The sequence below is a fragment of the Hyla sarda genome, chromosome 8, assembly GCF_029499605.1.
Source record: "Hyla sarda isolate aHylSar1 chromosome 8, aHylSar1.hap1, whole genome shotgun sequence".
Classification (NCBI taxonomy): Eukaryota; Metazoa; Chordata; class Amphibia; order Anura; family Hylidae; genus Hyla; species Hyla sarda.
In genome coordinates, this window is record NC_079196.1 from 195536121 (window position 1) to 195560042 (window position 23922).

Sequence of the window (23922 nt, forward strand, 5' to 3'; positions counted from 1 at the left end):
AGCGGTGGGGACCGGAATTCCCACGGGCGTATGGATACGCCCTGCGTCCTTAAGGACTCGGGATGCAGGGCGTATCCATACGCCCTGCGTCCTTAAGAGGTTAAAGCTTGGAAAAAATTAGGAGTAGTTAGGGAATATGATCTGAGTTTGTTTAGAAAATATGGTTTGTTGACAGGTACTCTTTAAGGCTAGGTTTCCACTTGTTTTTTTTGGGGACAAAAATACCAATAAAAACGCCCATTTTGTGTGAAAAAAGGCTGAGGCCAGATGTTAGCTGCAAGTCAATAGGGAACTACAAAATGCCAAATCCACTTGGCGTTTTTCAGTTTGCCATTTTTTAAATCCTTTTGGCGTTTTTGGGCTCCTTGGCAGTTTTAAAAAAAAATGTCCTCTTGTCGAGACTTTGGCGTTTTTTTGGGGAAAATCTTGGCGTTTTCCTCCCATAGAAGTCTATGGGAGTGAAAAAACGCCAAGAACAACTCCCCTGCGAAGAGCGCAAAAAATGTCCTAACCCATTTTTTTTGTGTTTTTTTTTCTTTTCATTTCACATCCGTGTATGCAGATGATTACGGCGGATTCGATGGATCACGACGGATGAACTTGATTTTTTTAATTTTTTTTAAATGGTTAACAAGGGCTGTGGGGGAGTGTTTTTTAAAATAAAATAATTTTTCCAATGTGTTGTTTTTTTTTCTCATTGAGTATTCAGGCTTAGTAATGGAGGCTGTCTAATAGACGGAATCCATTACTAAGCCGGGGTTTAGCGTTAGCCCCAATTAGGGTTCCCCCTATTTTCAGTATCAGCCAGATACCAACCAAGCAGCAACTGCCTGACATTACCAGGGTGGGCGAAGACCATTGTTACTGGCCCTCCCCAGCCTAAATGACGCCAGCCTGTTACCATTTTTGACACTCCGGGTCTGTTGGTACCGGCTCTTGCCGGCACCCCTGTGGCAGTGGGTACTGGGGTAATAATTGGGGGTTAGCGCTAGCTGTTTTTGGGGCTAACGCTAAGCCCCGGCTTAGTAATGGATTCCGTCTATTAGACAGCCTCCATTACTAAGCCTGAATATTCAATTTAAAAAAAAACACAACACATTGGAAAAATTATTTTATTTTAAAAAAAACACCCCCCCACAGCCCTCGTTAACCATTTTATTAAAATAAAATAAATCAAGTTCATCTGTCATAATCCATCGAATCCGCCGTAATCTTCTGCATACACGAATCTGAAATGAGAAATAAAAATAAAACCACAAAATAATGGGTTAGGACATGTTTTTGCGCTCTCTGCAGGGGAGAGCTCCCATAATGCAATGTCTACTTAAACAGGGAGCCAATTGGTGCTAAACTACAACTCCCAGCATGCCCAGACATCCTTTGGCTGTCTGGGCATGCTGAGAGTTGTAGTTTAGCAACAGCTGGATTCTCCCTGTCTGGATAGACACTGGCAGAAGGGTCTGTTCCCATTATCCAAAACAGACAATGTGAACAGAGCTGCAGACTTACGAGCCTGGATCCTGTCTGTAGTTCCACCCCCTAATGACATCATCACTAGGGGGCAGGGCTACACAGACCGGCGGTGACAGAAACGAGGGAGGTAAGTGGACCTCCTGTTCTGTATACACTATATACAGCTATCTATAGATAGCTGTATATTCTGTATACCGCCCAAAGGGGCTATAGGAGCAGGGAGTCCTGTCAGTCTGGTAACAGGATTCCCGGCTCCTGTATAGTATACACGGGTACACTATGCACCTCTGTATACTATACGGCCGGGGGAGGTGAGTAGTGATGCTGTACAACACTCCTCATCTCCTTACACTCTGAGGACCGGGCGCTCAGCATCTGACTCACAGAGTGGTACCCAGAAGACTGTGAAAAAACTGAAACAGGGTAAAAAACTGGCTGTTTCCACACACCAGGGAAAACGCCAGAAAAACTGCCAAAACTCAGGAAAAACCTGTGGCAGTTTTTCTGGCGTTTTTTTAGGTGTACAAAAAAAGTGGAAACCTAGCCTAAGGCAGTGCTGGAAAATAATGGTGGCTACAAAAAATATTGACACTTTGGGTCCAATTTGGACATTTCTACTTAGGGCTCGTTCACACGGCCGTCTGTCCCCGTTAATTCATGCCCGTTCTGCAATCCGTTTGAAACTTTTGCAAACGGCTGTAAAAGGAGCCCAATGATGTCAATGGGATTTTTTTTACAGTCCTTTGTCACTTATTTGTTTTCTATTCTGTTTTTTTTTTTTTTGCCAGAGAAAAGACGGTGCATGCAGTATTTTTTTCTCCATCAAAAAAATGGAACAAAAACTGATACAATAAATTTAACAAAGAAGTCTATGGGAAACAGATGAGCCTTTAAAGGAGTAGTCCAGTGGTGAGCAACTTATCCCCTATCCTAAGGATAGGGGATAAGTTGCAGATTGCGGGGGGTCCGACCACTGGGGCCCCCTGCGATCTCCTGTATAGAGCCCCGACAGCCCGCGGGAAGGGGGCGTGTCGACCTCCGCACGAGGCGGCGGCCGACACGCCCCCTCAATACAACTCTATGGCAGAGCTGAATCTCCGGCTCTGCAATAGAGATGTATTGAGGGGGCGTGTTGGCCGCTGCTTCGTGCGGGGGTCGACACCCGCTATCTGGGCGGAGAGCCGGGGCCCCATACAGAGAGATCGCAGGGGGCCCCAGCGGTCGGACCCCCGCGATCTCAAACTTATCCCCTATCCTTAGGATAGGGGATAAGTTTTTCACCACTGGACTACCCCTTTAATATCATCTGTGTGTATCTATCTGTTTTTATATATTTTCTTTTTGTTTATTAACTAAACAATAACGGATCCAAACGGATAACATCCATTTACATCCTTTTACTTCAGTTTGTCTGTCAAAAGAAAGAAACGGGATGAAAGACACCGTCCGTGTGAACATGGCCTTAGGGGTGTATTCTCTTTTGTTGCCAAGGTCTAGACATTAATGGCTATGGCCGGCATTTATCATTGTAGGTGTAAGTGAATTATTTTTCTACACCTTTTTTGTGTGCTGGTAATGTGTAGGAGAACCAAATGTATTAAATGGTCACAGAGCAATTGATATATTTTGTGCAGGTCACATTTTCTGAAATTTCTCTCTTCACATACACCAAAAAGTTAAGCTCTCGGCTGGTGTAGTTTTGGAGACTTTTCAGTGGCTTTGCGTCTTTTCACAAAAAGGCGCAGTTCATAAAACCCTTCCATATCATGTGTATTGCCAAAATCAGTGGACTGCAACTCAAAATCAGCAGAAATATGTAAACCAAAAGAGTGTGAAGAGTACTTGTCAGTTGTGCCATAAAGTGCACTGTGTGAAAACAAGCCCCTCTAAAAGTAGCAAAATTGCAGATTTCTTTAATAATATTTTTCGCTGCGCCATACACTTTATGGTAAAATGAAGTTTCTGACTGACCACTTTCTTCCCTGGTACAGAAGGAAGAACTATGCTTTCTGTAATAAAATCATCTTCATGCATGACAATGCACCATCTCATGCTGCAAAGAATACCTCTGCATCAATGGCTGCTATGGGGATAAAAGGAGAGAAAGTCATGGTGTGGCCTCCATCCTCCCCTGACCTCAATCCTATTAAAGGAGATATCCAGTGCTGAAAAACGTATCCCCTATCCTAAGGATAGGGGATAAGTTTCAGATCGCGGGGGGGGGGGGGGGGGGGGGGGGATTTGGGTCCAACTGCTGGGGCCCCCCGCGATCTCCTGTATGGGGCCTTCGGCAATCTCCGGCTCGGCCATAGCGATGTATTGAGGTGGCGTGTCAGCTGCCGCTATGTGCAGTGGTCGACACCTGCTATCTGGCCAGCGAGCCGGGGCCCCGTACAGGAGATTGAGGGGGGCCCCAGCGGTCGGGCCCCCCGCGATCTGAAACTTATCTCCTATCCTTAGGATAGAGGATAAGTTTTTCAGCACTGGACTACCCCTTTAAGAACCTTTGGAGCATCCTCAAGCAAAAGCTCTATGAGGGTGGAAGGCAGTTTACATCCAAACAGCAGCTCTGGGAGGCTATTCTGACATATTGCAAACAAATTCAAGCAGAAACTGTCCAAAAACTCACAAGTTCAATGGATGCAAGACTTGTGAAGCTGCTATCAAATAAGGGGTCCTATGTTAACATGTAACGTGACCTGTTAAAATGTTTAAAAAGTTAAAATGTTGTTAAAAGTTTGATGCAAATAGCTTTTGATTTCAGTAAATATGCTGCAAACACAACAAATGACAATTTTCACTTCTTTACAACCTATAAAGTGTTTTGAAACTTACTGGGGTTTATTTACTAACGTGATCCCGACTTTTTTTCTCAGGTTTTGCGCCCAAATTGCCTTGCACATTCCAAGCGACACAATTTGCGACCAAAAAAACAACCATTTTAACAAGGAAAACCCAAAAAGAGTGCGTGGTCATGGGAGAAAGTAGGCGTGCCCCCGATAGGTTTGAAAAATCACAACATATTTACTAAGGTTTCCACAGAAAATGTGGTGGATTTGAGCTGAGGAAAACCCGAAAGATCAGAGCAGGTGTAAAAAAAAAAGCAAAATGTAGGGAAACCTTATTAAATACCTGTCAGAAATCAAAACCCACAAAGAAAACTACACTGCACTCTTCATAAATAAACCTCAATATGTGTGTAATAATATGGAACAGTGCATTGTAAGTTTTTTATGTTTAATAAAAATACTATTATCCTTAGGTTTGTTCAATAAAATTTGAATTGTACTCTTAGGGTGTGTTCCCAGCTGGCGTATACGCAGCGTATTTCACGCTGGGCAGCAGTTTACGGCAGCAGCGGAAAATATGCTGCGTATTCCTCGCAGCCCTATGTGTGCAGTGGGTTTTGGAGGCGGAGCCGCACGTCACAGTCACATCGGCACCTGGCCCCGCCTCTAAAACTCACTACACGCAGAGGGCTGCCGCCGGAAAGCCCTGTGTGTATAGTGAGCAAGGAATACGCAGCATATTTTCCGTAAATTTTGCGCAGCGTGAAATACGCTGCGTATACGCCATGTGGGAACGCACCCTAAATATGTTGATAATCTAAGAATGATGCTGACTGTTATTTACATAAATTATTCAGGTAAATAAGAAAAATATAAATTGCATGATAATTTGGAATATAGCTATATGGAGGGGGCCTCAGTGCTCGGACCCCCTCAATCTAAAACGTATCCCTTATCCTGCGGATAGATAACTTTTTCCGCAAGACTTCTTTAAAGAGGTTAGTAAAAAATATATATATATATATATATATATTTTTTTTTTTTTTTATTTTTTTTTTTTTTATGCTTATTTCTTCCTCAAACAGTGCCACTTCTGTCCTCAGGTTGTGTGTGGTATTACAACTTGGCTCCATCCACTTCAATGGAACTAAGTTGTTACACCACACACAACCTGAGGATAAGGGCGGCGCTGGTTCTCTTGGATAACCCCTTTGATATATCCCCTATGGTTGGACATAGACAGTGGTGTGGGGAAGGCGCTTTTTTGCTGAGTGCTTCTGTTCTTGCATGAACACGTGACGCTTCCCGCTCCATGACGTCACCGCTGGCTTTCGAATGAATGGATAACGCAAGGGGGCGTGGTGTGGTGACGTTTCGGTGACGTCTGCCGTGACGGAGAGTTCCCGGAAGTGGAGTGCGCTCGGCGGAGCTGGCCGTTGTTGTTGTTGTTGTTGTGGTGGAGGTGGCGGTGGTGAGAAGTCGCAGGCGCCCCCCCCCTGGCTCCGCGTCTAAGCCCACGTAGGCGAAGCAGGTAAGCGGCCGTTGGAGCGGTGACGGGCGGAGGGGACAGCATGGACGGTGCCGGGTTGCAGTTGGTGTAGTTGCGGCTTTTAGCGGCGTTTGTGACCGGTGTGAACGCTCACTGGCCGGGGTCTCCCAGGCCGCAGGTGTGACAGGAGGAGAGTAGGCCGCGATATGTACGGAGGAGACCCCGGTAGGAACACGTGTGCGGTGACGTGACGAGGTGCGGACCGCGGAGGAGACTGCGCTGTCACTGACAGGAAGGACGGGCGGCTGCTCTCTGAGGAGCTCACTGACTATACCAGTGTTTCCCAACCAGGGTGCCTCCAGCTGTTGTAAAACTACAACTCCCAGCATGCCCGGACAGCCAACGGCTGTCCGGGCATGCTGGGAGTTGTAGTTTTGCAACAGCTGGAGGCACCCTGGTTGGGAAACACTGGTCTGCAGAGACCTGTCACTACTGCACAGCTACCAGCATGCTCTGCACGCAGCTGGGCTCCTTTTATACGTTTTTAATGTTACTATTTGTTTACATTTTTAACATATTTTCCAACAGGTCACATGACCCCTTCAGACACGTGACCTGATTACCCTATAGATCAGATGAAGGGAACTTTTTAAATGAAGAACTGTCTGTTGCCCATGGCAACCAGTCATAACAGCTCTCATTTGTCAGCAAAAGGTGTGATTGGTTGCTATGGGCAACAGACAGGTTGACTTTTACAGATTTTTTTTGTACTTTTATTTTTTTTAAATAAAACTTTATTTTAAATTTTTTTTATTTTGTACAACACTTATCACCTGTAACTTTCCTACTGTTGCAAAACTAGGCTGTCAAGGTATGATGAGAGCTGTAGTTATGCAGCAGCTTGAGAAATGATGGATTCCATATTTTCTTTGGAAAACTACAACTCCTGTCATGTCGTTTTGCATCAACTGGAGAGCCACGGGCTGAGGAACACTTGTTGTTTAGACTGGGAACAGTGATGCTGTTGCAAAACTCCAACTTCCATCTTGCCCTGAGAACTGGAGCTTGTCAGGACATGCTGGGAGTTGTAGTTGTCCAACAGCTGGAGAGCCGCGGTTGGGAGAATACGGGTTGCCTAGACAGGTGTTACTGTTGCAAAACTACAACTTCCATCATAGCCAGCTGAAGGCTGTCAGGTTGACTGAACTTGTAGTTTTGCAACAGGTTCAGGAACACTGGTTGATCAGACTGAATACACAGCCGAAGGCTGTCAGGGCATGATAGGAGTTGTAGTTTTGCAACAATGTTTACAGTCTTAACAACCAGTGTTACTCAACCCATTGCTCTCCATCTGTTGCAAAACTACTACTCCCATCATGGCCAGAGATAGTGCTACTCCACATATACTCAATCAGGAAATCTTATCCTGAAATCGCAGATCATTAACTATGACGGTTGTGCCCATTTGCTCTTTGTCTCTGTTCTGATGAGAGGGTCAATAATCACTCTATATTTATATAGCGCACACAGATTCCGCAGCACTGTACACTCAAATTGGTCATGTACCGTATTTTTCGCCATATAAGACGCACCTAATTTTATAGGATAAAAATCTAGAAAGTAAAGATTCTGAACCAAATACAATGTAAAGTATAGGACAGTGATCTTCAACCTGCGGACCTCCAGATGTTGCAAAACTACAACTCCCAGCACAGCCAACGTTGTAGTTTTGCAACATCTGGAGGTCCGCAGGTTGAAGACCACTGGTATAGGAGGTAGTACTCGCGTGTCCCCACCGCTCCGGACCCGTCACCGCTGCCCTGGATGTCGCTGTCGCCGCGTCCCCGGGGTGTCCCCGTCGCTCCGAAACGTTTCTGCTTCCCGGTATCCTCGCTCTCTGTCGCCGCCATGACGTTGCTACGCATGCCGCTCCTATTGGATGACGTGACGGCGTGCGCGACGACGTGATGATGACGAAGGAGAGCGCCGGCCATGCAGGGGATCCCGGCACGAAGCAGACACCGAGGAGGCAGGTATGGTCCCTCCAGGTGTCCTGTAAGCTGTTCGGGACGCCGTGATTTCACCGCGGCGGTCCAGAATAGCCCGACTGAGCAGCCGGGTTAGTGTCACTTTTGCTTCAGACGCGGCGGTCAGCTTTTGTCTGAAGGGTTAATACAGGGCATCACCGCGATCTGTGATGTCCTGTATTTGCCGCGGGTCCCAGCTGTTGATGGCCGCAGGGACCGCCGCGATAGGTGTGTATTCGCCTTATAAGACACACTAACTCCCCCCCCAGTTTTGGGGAAGAAAAAGTGCGTCTTATACGGCGAAAAATACGGTAAGTACTGCAGGGATCCTACAGATGATATTGTCATGTAGCTCAGGTATATAAGCAGGGCTTGACTGTGACACATGGACAGGTGAGGGGAAACTGACTGACCCAGGGAGAGATGGGACAGTAATGACTGCGACACATGGGGGAGATGAGGGAACACTAATTGATCAAATGACTAACTTTTTTTATGCTTGCTCTTTTATTTTTAACAAATATTTCAAGCCCTGTATTAAAGTGTATCTCTATTTACAAGAAACTTGTGACATGTCCGGAGGTTTGATCAGTAAGCGTCCTGGTGCCTCAGACGCCCATGATTGGTAACACAAATGCAGAAGAGCTAGGTTGAGATCTCCGCTACTTTTTTTGTGTTCAGCTCTTCTTGAAGACCGAGCAAATGGATGTATGAACTCTTTTTACATCCTGTGATCCCAAGCTGTTTGCATCAGACCCGTTAATGGTCCGATCGGCTCCGGCCCTAAAATGGGTCGGATGCAAACGGCTACTACTGGGTCATGACGGACCCCATTCACTTGCATTGGGTCTCTTGGTGACACAGTAATTTTACAGGATTTTAGCAGAGAAAAAAATAGTGCTTGCACTATTTTTTTCTCCGCTAAACTCGCGACCCTTGGATTGCTGAGGGAACTCTGAATAGCAGAGTCCGACGGCAATGTGAATGAGGTCTAACCCACCTCTCTGAAGATCAGTTGATCATGGCTAAAGGAGCAAGGCTCCACTGCTTGTTTCTGATTTGGTGTTTTTTAGGTTGTTAGGGTCCTCCGCACATAAAACTTCACTGATCAAAACTTGTCTAGCTCTATAGTCTACATATTACAGCCACTCACATTTCCCCTAGTGATAGGCGCACCATCATATTTTGAGATGTGACTGTCAGATGAAGATGGCCTTGGTTGTAAAGCAAGCTGTGTATTCCACCATGTGGAAGCAATGCAGTAAACATCTGCAGGTTATAATGTCACTGACTTTTGCCTTACATTGTACCTTTATCATTGCACAAACCCTACAGAATTGGTGGCTTTCCAGCTGAAGTTTAATTGCAACTAGTTGTGTGTAGCAAGCAGTCTTTGTTAGAGCATGCTGGGAGTTGCAGTGAACACTGACATTGGATTCCAGGAGCCTCAAAAATAATATGATGTCATCCTAGTGTAACAAAAATAAAAGAAATTCACATTTATAGCTATTTGTGGTAAAGTAAGATCTCATGGACCTTTGGCATTCTGGTTATTTGTAGAAGAATCTGATTAGTCCTAGGGACTTAGTCACAGCTGACAGGCTGGTTGCAATAAATCTTCGCAGGTAGTAAGTACATCCTTAGCAGCCAGACTGTCTCAGGCTGGCTGACCCTTATGGTGTGTTTACATGTACAGGATTCTTCCCATATTTGATACTGCAGATTTGATGCTTTGTTCAGTCAAAATCTGCAACATCAAATATGCGCAGGATACTGTATGTGTAAGTAGACTTTTAAGTTATATGCACAGACAGCAGATTTGGTGCAAAAATCTACATGCTTTCAGAAGAACAACCCCATTCACATGTGTGATGGTTTTCAGGTTCACTACAAACTTGCAATATGCAACTATGCCTTTAGTGGTTTTAAGTGAACACTTAGAGATGGCCTATTTTGAGGATTTTCTGTCAATATCTGATCAGCACCCGCACTACGTAGTGAATGGAACCAGAAGCAAATAGCTCCATATAATGTGTTGTGGTTGTACTGTGTTACTGCAGCTCTGATCTTATTCACTTTCATAGGAGTGGAGCTGCAGCAAGGCTATGGTCAGACGTCAGAATGTCTGCACGGTCTCAGTGTGGACATTCTGCAGCTTGCGGGCGCCGGCATGACATGGACCACCCGGGAATGCACCGTCTCATAGACAGCAATGCATTCCCTGTGGAGTCCGTAGAAAGAATGGACATGTCCATGCTTCCTGCAGACACCGGAATCTGCATTTTCACACCAGAAACATCTGGCGCGAAAATTTTACCCTGTACACAGTGCAGCAGAATCCCATTAAAATCAATGGCCTAACTCAGCACAGCCACGACACATTGGCCCTAATTTACTAAAAGTGGAGTGTAGGTTTCTTTGATGGTTTTGATTCCCGACAGGTGTTTTTCCACAGTATTTACTAATGTTTCCCTAGGTTGTTGTTTTGCACATGTCCCTGGGTTGTTTTGCACGTGTCCCTGGGTTGTTTTGCACGTGTCCCTGGGTTGTTTTGCACGTGTCCCTGGGTTGTTTTGCACGTGTCCCTGGGTTGTTTTGCACGTGTCCCTGGGTTGTTTTGCACGTGTCCCTGGGTTGTTTTGCACGTGTCCCTGGGTTGTTTTGCACGTGTCCCTGGGTTGTTTTGCACGTGTCCCTGGGTTGTTTTGCACGTGTCCCTGCGTTTTGCTTTTTATACAACTCCTCTGAGCTGTCAGGTTTTCCAGGTTTAAATCCACCACATTTTATCTGAAAACAATAGTAAATATGTTGGGATTTTTTTTTTAAATGTCGGGGGCATGCCCCTTTTTCAGTTTTTCTCAGTAAAATGGAGAGTTGGTCGGGTTTTTAATAGTAAATCAGAGCCATTGGACGGAGATTTCTGCTTCTGGCTCCATTCACTATGTAGTGCAGATGTTGGCACCCTGTTAATCTGGTAGTGACAACCGATTCTGAGTATAGACTACCAATAAGTTTTTACTGAAAAAAAACAACAACTTCGGTTTGGCAGGACTATTAACGGAGATCTCAGCAATAAACACTTTATTCCCTATCTGTAAGCTAGGGGATAAGTGTCTGATCACGGTTGGTCCGAATGCTGGAACACCCGCGATCACCTGTACGGGGCCCCAGCTCTCCCGCGCAGGAGGCGTGATGGCCGTAGCATGACGCTGCGTCAACACCCCCCCTCCATGTATCTCTTTGGGAGAGGCGAAGATGCCGCATTCATGCATATCCCTGCCTCTCCCATAGAGCTGTATGGAAAGCGTATCGACGACACGCACATAAGCCGGGAGATCGCAAGGGGATCCCAGCGGTCGGACCCCCACGATCAGACACTTATCCCCTATCCTGCAGATAGGGGATAAGTGTCTAAGACTGCAGTACTCCTTTAATGAATCCTTCAATCCCCTACTGGTTTTGCACATAGATTTAGTTGGAGTGGCTCTTTAACGTTTGGGTCTATCATGCATTTTATTGCTCTGAGGGGTGTTCTTTTATACCATGAATAGACTATTACTGTCAAAATATAAATATTACTTGTAAAAAGGATTGTTTTAGTCATTTCTGACCATGAGGATAGTGAAAGTTACAAGGAATAGCCCTACAGTATTTTCTCTTTTAATATGTTCATATAATTATCTTCCTCTGGAACAGACTAGTGGTCTCCAACATGTGAATGCAGCTGTTCTGAGCACACAACTCCCAGCATGCAACAGGAGGGGAAAATTGGTGAAGCAAAACTAATATATATTTAGGTTCTCTGGTTATTAATATCTTCAGTCGTACCATGTAATAGAACATTTGCTCCTTATTCTAGAAAACTTTAGTGATAGTGATAGAGGACTGTACAGTGACCCCCCCCACGATGGCCCCGACATACGATCATTTCTACATGCGATGGCCTCTCAGAGGCCATCGCATGTTGAAGGCAGCATCAACATACGATGCTTTTGTACGTCGGCGCCATCGCATAAACGGCTATCCGGCAGCGCAGACTGCTTCAGCTGCCACCGGATAGCCGTTTACGGTGCCCCGTGTGGTCCACTGATGATTACTTACCTGTCCTCGGGGCTCAGGCGCGTCCTCTTCGGGATCCCCAGCATCGTCAGCGCTCTCCATCGTTGTCACCACGTCGCTGCGCACGCCATCCCATCATCCAATAGGAGCGGCGTGCGTAGCGACGTGATGGCGGCGACGGAGAGCGAGAATGCCGAGGAAGCAGAGGCCTTGCCGGAGTGTCGGGAACTCGGCGATAGCGATGGAAGGCGACATCCAGGGCAGCGGTGACGATCTGGAGCGGCGGGGACACGTGAGTACAATCTCCAATACCAGTGGTCTACAACCTGCGGACTTCCAGATGTTGCAAAACTACAACTCCCAGCATGCCCGGACAGCCGTTGGCTGTCCGGGCATGCTGGGTGTTGTAGTTTTGCAACATCTGGAGGTCCGCAGGTTGTAGACCACTGTCCTATACTTTACATTGCACGGATCCCTCAACAAACGATGGTTTCAACAAACGATGGTCCATTTAGAACGGATTACCATCGTATCTTAAGGGACCACTGTATTTACTTAAGTACATACAAAAAGGCTATTACAGTATATGCCATTTACCAGTGATCTCTGGTGTTTTCCAAATAGGGTGCCTCCAGCTGTTGCAAAACTACATCTCCTAGCATTCCCGGACAGCCAATGGCTGATATACATCATTTCATGTATTATTGCCGATCTTCTTCTCTAGTCTGCTCGATGTCAGACCAGAGAAGACGACGCTGGGGGATGGACGGAGGCAGGTGAGGGGACCTCCATCTGCCATCTTGGCTGATCTGATCCCCACGGCTGTGCAGTGGACGAACAGATTAGCTATTTAAAGCGCCGTACTTCCACAGATGCCGTGATCTGTATTTATCACAGCATCTGAGGGGTTAGTGGCGGACATGAGCCCGATCACAAATCGAACAAGCTTCACAGTGAGGTTTAACATTGTCTGCGTTTCTCGGTTTTCTCCAAAGATCTTCTAGTTTATAGGCATTACTAGTGTAATATGGCAAAAAGTGACAAATTTTTGCACAAACAGGGGCTTGCAAAACAATGTGCGCCTTTTCTACACCTAAACACAGGCTTAGAGCCTATATAAATTCCTCTGTATGAAAATAGCCTCAGGGTGAGTTAAATCTAGGGCAAAACATTTGTGCAATCGTCCTTTTCACCTGAATAGCGCTTGCAGCTATCCATGTGCTTGCCACCAAAACAGCCTCATTCAGATAAAGGAAACTGATTGGGAGTCACAGAAATTTCTGCTACGAATTTGGCGCGTATGAATACATAAACTTATAAATGTGCATCCTCTTATTGTTACCTCCAGCCTCACTATTTTTAGGCTTGGCACGCATGACATTCTGTTAATGTTAAGATGTCGTCAGTGGAATAACCAGAGCGTGCCCCCACTTATGTCCTTCTCTCTCACACTTCAGCCAGTGCTTGTGCTTTTGTTGTGGTGAAAGGGTTAAAATGTGCACATCTAATATAAACCTTCCTACTCCGTGGTGAAGAGAGGGAATCAGCGTTTCCTTGTGTAAAGGTCAGCCGGTGTGCGGAGACATTCACTTACTAGCTTTGAGCGCTGGTGTCAAGGTGTGGACTCAGACTAATGAGTCAGTCCTCTACATAGAAAGCTTAGTCACATATTTTTTGCACCACGCCCATGCTTTTTTCTTTTTTGGGCTCACTTGTTGGCTCCTGTAGGTGAAGTTAAAGGTCACGTCATCTTTTCCTTTGCCCCTACTTTTATTTTGCTTTATTATGCTACTTTTATTTTTTTTTCCTCTTTGTAAGCAGCGGAACATTCTTCCATGGTGACATTGAGCTTTAATGGATGTATGGATGTGACAGCAAAGTCCTGTTTCCATGACAACTGGGAACTTTACTATGATTGATTACGGTACATACCAAAATAAAAGCGTTAATCCGGCGCCAACAGGTCAGCCCTTGTTTGCTACATCCCCACTGACTCAAGAGCTCCTGCACATGTAGTACATGATGATCTGCCACCTGTGTCACGGCATGTCCCCGTAATGGTTACCGGAGCGTCCAAGGATATTGCATTAGGGGTTATTGATTCCTGTCAGATGAAAGTGCATGTAAGGGCTTCAATAGAGGATAAATAATGGACTATTTATCAAGTGCAATAACTGTAAGCAGAGCCTTGCCTAGTAATAGTTGTGCGTAAACTATACCGCTGGGGTGATGCTCTGCAAGGCATACAAAAAAATTATAACTCCAACATTGGAACATCTGAACAAATATGATCACGGCAATATTCTTCAGTATCAATTGTTGTTTTCTATGCAAGAAGAATAAAAATGTATTAACATGGGGTTCTAATACAGCCCTGAGCCTTATTAAGATGCGAAGTCTGAAGCCTGTTCAAATAAAAGGTGAAGTATAATGTTATGACTATGGGTATTGCAGTACACGTCTGCTGCAAGAGATCTGTAGGACCACTTGAAGAATTCCTATGCACATCTGATCGCCTTAGAGCAGTGGTCTCCAAACGGTGAACCTCCACCTGTTGCAATACTACTACTCCTAGCATGTTGGGAGCTTTGCAATAGCTGGAGGTACACAGATTTGAGACAACTGCCTTAGAGACTTTAAAGAAGTTGTCTGGTTTAGGGACTTTTGAGTTAAAGGCAATGTATTATTAGAGACAACCCTTTTTCGAGATGTAGCCCTTGGGGCCTGGGTACCATTCCCATCAGACAGCTGACTTTGCCAGGGAATTTGCAGGTAGTCGGAATTTTTTTTCTGAAGCAACAGTCTTTGTAATGCAAGGACAACTCAAGGTAACCTGTACAGAGCCACTGATACAGTGCAGCTCTCTGTTCTGGCTTATAAAGAGGTTTTCAAACAAAGCACCATCTCTTATGTCCATGTGCCAAAGTATGAGGATATTGACAGACAGGGACATGTAAGTATCACTTAAATAGGCTTTCTGTATTTATTTTCAGTAACTAAACAAATATATTCTTTAACTTCAGGCACAAAGTAATACAAAATATATCCTGGTTGTCCAGAGGTAACTGTTCCCTGTCAGTACAGGTGGCTTACTACTAGCCACCCACTGAAACAGCCACAAAATGTGTTACTCACATTAGGTAAGTTTCTCTGCGCACATCAGGACTCCAACTTTCATCAGATGTTTCTCATAGTCTCTCAGTGCAGACTTTGGGGGAGATTTATCAAAACCAGTGATGGTGAACCTATGGCACAGGTGGCACGCCGTGCCCCCTCTGTGGGCACACGGCCATAGTTCGCCTGGCGGGGCAAACCAGGACATCCCTGTGTCCCTAAAGATCTTTTCGGGACACAAGAATGTCCGGTTACCTTTCTGCGGCCCCACGTTAACTTTAAAAAGGCTGGGGCCACCGGGAGGTAGCGCACGCAGGGACGCCACTGACGTCCCGTGTGTGCCCATAGGAACGGAGGAACAGAGCATCAAGGAGGAGGACGCGCACGTCATCTCCAGTGCTCCGACCACCGCTCCTCCGGTCCTGGGACCTACTGCTACAGTAGATCGTGACCCCTGACCGGAGGAGCGGTGGACGGAGCACTTTGAGGCAGTACACAGACATACAGCCTCCAGCCATACACTGTATATGGCTGAAGGCTGTATGTCTGTTGGGGAACTACAACCTAATGTGGGGGAAACTATACTGCCAACCTAATGTGGGGGAACTGTACTGCCTACCTGATGTGGGGGAACTGTACTGCCTACCTGATGTGGGGGAACTGTACTGCCTACCTGATGTGGGGGAACTGTACTGCCTACCTGATGTGGGGGAACTGTACTGCCTACCTGATGTGGGGGAACTATACTGCCAACCTGATGTGGGGGAACTATACTGCCAACCTAATGTGGGGGAACTATACTGCCAACCTAATGTGGGGGAACTATACTGCCAACCTAATGTGGGGGAACTGTACTGCCAACCTAATATGGGGGAACTGTACTGCCTACCTGATGTGGGGGAACTATACTGCCAACCTAATGTGGGGGAACTATACTGCCAACCTAATGTGGGGGAACTGCCTACCTAATGTGGGGGAAATTATACTGCCTACCTAAGTTGTTTTTTCTAAACTTAGACCTCAGTATACTGATTTAATTGCTGTGCTGGCACTTTGAGGGAAAAAAGTTGATGTGCATTACAGTTTGGGCACTCGGGCTCAAAAAGGTTCGCCATCACTGTTCTAGAGCCTTTCCATGTCTCTGAGAAGAATTTACAAATGCCACAGGGGCACAAATTCTGCTTCTTCCCTCCAGTAACAGGTGGGGGTCTTGACATCCATACCCTCACTGAAATAAGCTTTGGCACATAAGATGTTTTATGTCATTGTGGCTAAAATAACTTTGGTCATCAAACACACAGAGGTCTGACTCCGAAAACTTAGACGTCAGTGGCTGAGGAGCTTTTGGAATTTGTCCAGCAGAGAAATCTTTATGGATTGTTGTAGTTGAGTTTACAGGGAATGCGGCAGCAGTGATGACCTTTATTCTGTCTGAGCTATTTACAGTTAAAGGTGATATAGACTTAAGAATAGGCATTGATTTAGGTTACATGCTTTGTGGCGCTGTGTTCTTAACTTTCTTTCCAGAAGATCTTTTAGTTAGCATTCTGAGAGATATTTGTTCATGTGGTCAACAATAAGCAAGGTTTATTCTTTCCCAAAAGTAATGGATGTCTTGTTAAAGGAGCACTGACTAGAAGAGGTGATAAAGGTAAGATTGTCCCCACGGTTTGTCAGTCTTCAGGATTTTCTGCATGACCTTAAAACTATCTTGTAGAAATCCTGCAGAGATCACAGGGGTTAATCACCTGCTGATCCGTTCAATTTTCTCTTGGAGATTGGAAAAAGGGGTGGGTCATAGCTAAGATGTGGAACTTTAAAGGATAGGTGATAAGATGCCTGATCGCGGGAGTCCCGCTGCTTGGGACCCCTTTGATCTTGCACGTGGCACCCCGTTTATAATCAGTCCCCGGAGCATGTTCGCTCCAGGTCTGATTACCAGCGACCACAGGGCCGACTGCGTGTGACGTCACGCCTCCGCCCCCGTGTGACGTCACGCTCCGCCCCTCAATGCAAGCCTATGGGAGGGGGCATGATAGCTGTCACGCCCCTCCCATAGACTTGCATTGAGGGGCGGAGCAAGAGGTCACACGGGGGCGGAGGCGTGAGATCACACGCCGCCGGCCCCGTGATCGACAGTAATTAGACCCGGAGCGAACACGTTCCGGGGACTGATTTCAAGACTCCACGTGCACGTGCAAGACTCCAGCGGCGGGACTCCTGCGATCGGGCATCTTATCCCCTATCCTTTGGATAGGGGATAAGATGTCTAAGCACCGGAGAACCCCTTTAATGCTCTATTCACATGTACAGTATTCTGTGCCGATTTGATGTGCAGGATTTTCTGCTGCAGATTTTAATGGAAACTAAATGACTGAACACGGCTTCAAATCATGCGCATCAAATTTGCGCAGAATACTGTATGTGTGAATAGACCCTAAAGGAGTACTCCTGTTATGCAAAACTTATATCCTGATATAGTAGAAGTGTCTGATAGCAAGGACTAACTGCTGGGACCCCATGTGATCTCCAATTTAGGACCTGCCTTTACCTATGAGTTTTCCTACCCTCCCGAGACTAGCTGGTCTTGGGAGTGACCACCTGCTCCACCAATGACCGATGGCAGCCATGTCCCACCTTAGCTAGTAATTGGCAGAGCGGGCAGTCACTCCCAAGATCAGTTCGTCTTAGAAGGTGGGACCCCAGAGCACTCAGAGATAAGAGTTGGGCCCTGTTTTGGTGGTCACCGGTAGTCGGAACCGCCACAATCGAAACAGTTACCGTATGTCTTATCCTGTGGAGATAAGGGGATATGTTTTGCATAACCAGAGTACCCAATCTCATTATTTTATTTATTTATTTTTACTTCAGAGGGGAGGCTCCTGTTGCAGCCAGCATGAGCATTTTCTATGTTTAGTGTTTCTTTATAAGGAATTAGTCATCACCTTTTTGCTGCCCTCTCTGAGGGTAGGTAGTGACATACATGTTGACTTCAACGTTGTTCTTTGTTTTCAAAAATATATACTTTATTAGTTACCGTTTTTACATTGCGCTTTGAGAAAGAGGTCCTCGGTATTCATGAGCAGCTGCTCCACCTCGCTGATTAATACATGTGATCTCATGCGGCTAGGGCTACTTTGCGATATTGGTTGCGAAGGAAAATAATTTGCGCAGCTAGTAAGTAAATGCATTCTTGTTGCTACATTTTGACAGCGGATGGCTTTCTGGTTGCAGTGACTTCTAGTATAACATATGGACCTTGGTCAGCCATCACCCTAACCCCTAAACAATAGCTCCCAGTATGTCACTGTCAGGGCATGCTGGGAGTTGTAGTTTTGCATTAACTGTAGAGTCACAGGTTTGGGACCATTGAACTAGAAATTCTCTATACCCAATATGTATTCGGTGCCAACCTTTCAGTGACTTTCTATATGGCACTCCTGCATCTTGTGTTATTCCTTGGTCTGTTTATTGTTGCATCCCTGGCAGTGGGTAAATAGTGACTCATATGCATGGCCTTTTTGCGAGTTATTTACCTTTTTTATATCATTTTGTTTTCTCTCTGTTGAAAATAAGCGTCTTTTTTTATTTTATTTTTTCTACTGTACGTTGATGACTGTCTGCAGCTTCATGAATGCCCGCGGATTTGTCTTTGACTGTCTTGCCAACGCACATGTTTGTCTCTTGATCGCTGCCATGTGATGGGGAAGGAGTGATCTCCTCTACACATGTGTATTACTAACAGCAGCAATACTGCGGGGTATTTGTGCATTTCATACTGTCACATCGATGTCACATGAATAGACCCTCTCTTTATGGCTTCCACAGCTCGCCCCAGACTGGTGTTTCCCAACCAAGGTGCCTCCATCTGGTTGCAAAGGTTTGGGTACATTGTTGGCCCAGGCCGGTGGTCTCCAAACTGTGAACCTCCAGATGTTGCAAAACTACAACTCCCAGCATGCCCGGACAGCCAACGGCTGTCCGGGCATGCTGGGAGTTGTAGTTTTGCAACATCTGGTGGTCCACAGTTTGGAGACCACCGACCTAAGTGATGAGCGGTGAAGATGCATGTAAGGAAACGGTATACACCTACTCCAAAAATACATAATAAAGCAGTTTACTGTGTGTGCTTGTACCAGATAGAAAGGCAGGGACCTGGGTGACCTCTCCCTATGTCTCTTTCTCTCTCCTATCGTGTGACCTGATGTAGAAATTGCAAACATAAGCCGCCCAAAAGCAAGCAAGAGTCTTGCAAATATGCTGACACATCATGCATCTGTTCTTACATTTTGCTCATGTTCGCATTTTATTTTTATTTTATTTTTTTTCTTCTTTTTTTTTACTTTTAAATCTGCCTTCAATATTTTCTTAGACCACACATGTCTGTTGGAATGTTAGCAAAATAAGACAAGACTTTTGAACATTTTGTCCTAAGATTTAAAGGGGTACTCCCGTGGAAAACTTTTTTTTATTTTTTTTTAATCAACTGGTGCCAGAAAGTTAAACAGATTTGTAAATTACAGTCTTAGAGTGAGGTGAAATAACCGGCACTACCTGTTTTTCTATGCTTTCATGTATCTGTACCACAACCGATGGTAAGGGGTCCCACGGCTGGACATTCACATCAAAGGATATGAGCGGTGCTGACCTCAGAAAGTTCCCCCAATGTCCATAGAACACAATTCACATAGAAGAAAGAGATCGCACTCGCCAATCCTGAGCAATCGTGCTTTAATTCTTGCAGTGAACGGGGGTTACATCTTCAAAAAGCAGGTGAAAGAACAACACTTGTTTCGCGCTACAAGCGCATCGTCTGGTTCCGGAGAATCAGACGATGCGCTTGTAGCGCGAAACACGTGTCGTTCTTTCACCTGCTTTTTGAAGATGTAACCCCCGTTCACTGCAAGAATTAAAGCACGATTGCTCAGGATTGGTGAGTGCGATCTCTTTCTTCTATGTGAATTGTGAGATTTGTAAATTACTTCTATTAAAAAATCGTATTCCTTCCAGAACTTATTAGGGGCTGTATACTACAGAGGAAATGCTTTACTTTTTAGATTTTTCTGATGTCATGATCACAGTGGACTGTTCCTTAAATGGTCAGCAGAGAGCACTGTGGTCATGACATCAGAGAAATCTAAAAAGTATAGCATTTCCTCTGTAGTATACAGACCCTAAAAAGTACTGGAAGGATTAAGATTTTTTTAATAGAAGTAATTTACAAATCTGTTTAACTTTCTGGCACCAGTTGATTAAAAAAAAAAAAGTTTTCCACGGGAGTACCCCTTTAAACCTATTGACAGGCTAGATTATCATAAATATCCTATTAGTGGGGATCTGACCACTGGGACTGCCACAGTTTGCAGGAATGGAGGTTCCTTAAACCCTTTGGTGAACGAAGTAGCAGCTCGCATGTTGGGGTTCTGTTAGACGCTGCAGATACGCTGCTGCCAGTCGCAGAGCCATGGCAGAGTGAACTGCCTGTACCTCTTTGCTGTCGCTCGTAGAGACAGCTAACACACAGCTACCCAGTCCTGCGGATGCGCTGTGTGTGACCTTACCCTAATCACAGATGTTTCCATAATCAGTTGTTAAAGCGTTACTGTCCAAAGTTTAGATCCCACTGGGGTCTCGCTCCTGAGACCCAACACGATTGTGACGAGCCGCTCCACTGCCTCACCGACCGCCAAATGTGACTGATTCACTCATTAAGGCTAGGTTCGGTAGCCGGGGGGTCGGAACGGCTCCTTCTGGCAGATTCCTGGGACCCCATTCAGGAGATTGCGGGGGGCCCAGCGGTCAGACCCCCCACGATCTATAACTTATCCCCTATCCTTTGGATAGGGGATGTTATTTTTCACTGCACTACTCCTTTTATCTAAAACTTCAGTTAGGCCTTGTATACACAGTTGGTGACATACATCAGCTGTAGATATACACAACAATGTACAAAAATCTGCACTCAATAAATCCCTCCAAATGTGTTTGTATCATGAAAAAAAGAATAAACTTTCGACTTGATTAGATGGTGTACGGGTGCATAGGCCCCCACGGTCTGTAGAACAATTGGGGAGAAGGGCTTCACTAACATTCCCCCCCCTGCTCATTTTATCAATCATTCAGGGTCTGAACACCCAGACCCCAGCCATCACATTTTTTGATCTATCTCTATTTCTGTAGTTTGTTCTAGTTTGTTTTGTTATTAATGGTAGAAATGCTGAGCCAGCAAGTAATCCTGCAAGTTCTGCACGCTGCACAATTATGAATGCGGCTTTGTACTATAATATACTATAATTCATGTTGATCTGTAAGAGCTGAATAATATAAAGTAGTTACACAGTTACTTAAAGGGGTTATTCAGGAAAAAACTTTTATATATCAACTGGCTATATATACCGAATACCAAAATTATTGTCCTGCACGATATAAATTTTTCCCCATAGCGCAATTCCGGTTTGGCCCCTCGGGAATTAATTAGTTATCAGCCCATCGCTGCGCTGTCCCCATCAGGGAACTAATCATATGTGACCCACGAGCACTGTTCTTCGCCCCCCCCCCCCCTCCCCCAAATTATCAGCCCAGTGCTGCTCACATATCACCTGCAAGCGCTGCCCTCCTCGTCCTCCCATTTGTTGTGGCCACCGGCGCTGACACTCTATAGCTGTGCGGTATCCCTATGCCCGGGCTGCAAATGGTAACCAAATAAACTTTAACTCACCCTTCCCGTTGGTCCGGACCTGCTTCCTAGGGAATGGAACATCGGACAGCCGTCGGCCTATCACCAGCCGCAGCGATGTTCCGCCTCGGCCGGTGATAGGCTTAGCACACTGTCATCTAAGAAGCCGGCTTCTTACATGACAGTGTGCTCAGCCTATCACTGGCCGAGGCGGAACATCGCTGCGGCCGCTGATAGGCTGACGGCTCTCCGACGTTCCCGTCCCCAGCGTAAGGCCGATGTAGGAACATGCATTAAAGTTCATTTTGTTTACCATTTGCAGCCCGGGCATAGGGATGCCGCACAGTATAGAGTGTCAAACAGGAGGACAAGGAGGGCAGCGCTTGCGGGTGATATGTGAGTATTTACCCCGATGGGGACAGCGCAGCGTTGAACTGATAATACTTTTTTTTGGGGGGGGAGGGGGGGAGGAAAGAAGGGAAATACCGTTATATACAGTGGAACCGCCGTAAGTTACAAAAATACAGTGATGCACATATTTGGTCGTACCGCCCAGCCCTACCAGAAAGTTGAACAGATTTGTAAATTACTTAACCCCTTAACGATCAGGGACATATATTTACATCCTTGGCCGGCTCCCACAATATAACGCGGGGTCACGTGGTGACCCAGTGTCGTATCTGGTTGGTTACATGCCAGTACCCGGGGCTAATAGCACACTGCAGCAATCACGGTGCCGCGCGCTATTAACCCTTTAGACGCGGCGTTCAAAGTTGAACGCCTCATCTAAAACTAAAGTAAAAGCTTCCTGGCTGCTCAGTGGGGCTGATCGGGACCACCACAATGAAAATGTAGTGTCTCGATCAGCTAGGACGCGAGCGGAGGTCCTCTTACCTGCCTCTGGCGCATCTGTTCGGCGATTGATTGCTCCAAGCCTGAGATGCAGGCTTGAGCAATTGACCGCCGATAACACTGATTAATGCAAAGCTATGGCTTTGCAGTGATCAGTGTATAAGATCAGTGTGTGCAGTGTTATAGCCCCCTAGGAGCTATAACACTGCAAAAAAAAGTTAATAAATGTGATTTAACCCTTTCCCTAATAAAAGTTTAAATCACCCCCTTTTCCCATAAAAAAAAGTGTAAATAAAAATAAACATATGTAGTATCGCCGCGTGCGTAAATGTCCGAACTATAAAAATATATCATTAATTAAACCGCACGGTCAGTGGCGTACGCTCAAAAAAAAATCCAAAGTCCAAAATAACGTATTTTTGGTCACTTTTTATATGATGAAACAATAAAAAGCGATCAAAAAGTCCGATCAATACAAAAATGGTACCGCTAAAAACTTCAGAGCACGGTGCAAAAAATGAGCCCTTCTACCGCCCCATACGCGGTAATATAAAAAGTTATAAGGGTCAGAATATGACAATTTTAAATGTATAAAAGTTCTTGCACATAGTTATATTTTTTCCAGAAGTGCGACAAAATGAAACCTATATAAGTAGGGTATCATTTTAATCATATGGACCTACAGAATAAAGATAAGGTGTAATTTTTACCGAAAAATGTACTGCGTAGAAACGGAAGCCCCCAAAATTTACAAAATGGCGTTTTTTCTTCAAATTTGTCGCACAATGATTTTTTTTTTTCCGTTTCGCCGTAGAATTTTGGGAAAAATGACTGATGTCATTGCAAAGTAAAATTGATGGTGCATAAAATAAGCCATCATATGGAATTTTAGGTGCCACATTGCAAGGGTTATGATTTTTAAAAGGTGAGGAGGAAAAAACGAAAGTGCAAAAACAGAAAAACCCGTGGTCCTTAAGGGGTAATAGAATCTTAATCCTTTCAGTACTTATGAGCTGCTGAAGTTGAGTTGTTCTTTTCTGTCTAAGTGCTCTCTGATGACACCTGTCTCGGGAACTGCCCAGAGTAGAAGCAAATCCCCATAGCAAACCTCATCTGCTCTGTGCAGTTCCCGAAACAAGCAGAGATGTCAGCAGAGAGCACTGTTGTCAGACAGAAAAGAACAACTCCACTTCAGCAGCTGATAATTATTGGAAGGATTAAGATTTTTTTTAATAGAAGTCATTTACAAATCTGTTTAACTTTCTGGAGCCAGTTGAGATATATATAAAAATTTCCTGGAATACCCCTTTAACTTTATATGTTGAATTATGCTGTATATTGTATTCCTAGGGGAATATGTTCTTTAAGGCTAAGTTTACACTATGGAACCTCAAGCGGAGACTGAATCAGTTCCCATAGACTGCAATGTATTCCAGGCGGATT

At 45.3% G+C, this 23922-nt stretch overlaps 1 protein-coding gene across 9 annotated transcripts in view; it reads left to right on the top strand.

Moving 5' to 3' along the window:
• Positions 1 to 5503: 5503 nt before the first annotated feature.
• Positions 5504 to 23922, top strand: part of MAFK (MAF bZIP transcription factor K) — a 48682-nt gene continuing 30263 nt past the window's right edge. For 7 of the 9 annotated variants that reach the window (XR_008846915.1, XR_008846919.1, XR_008846916.1 and 4 more), the window contains exon 1: positions 5512 to 5793. The gene's annotated coding sequence lies outside the window, so the exon portion shown is untranslated. The other 2 variants (XR_008846920.1, XR_008846914.1) reach the window with 2 other exon arrangements.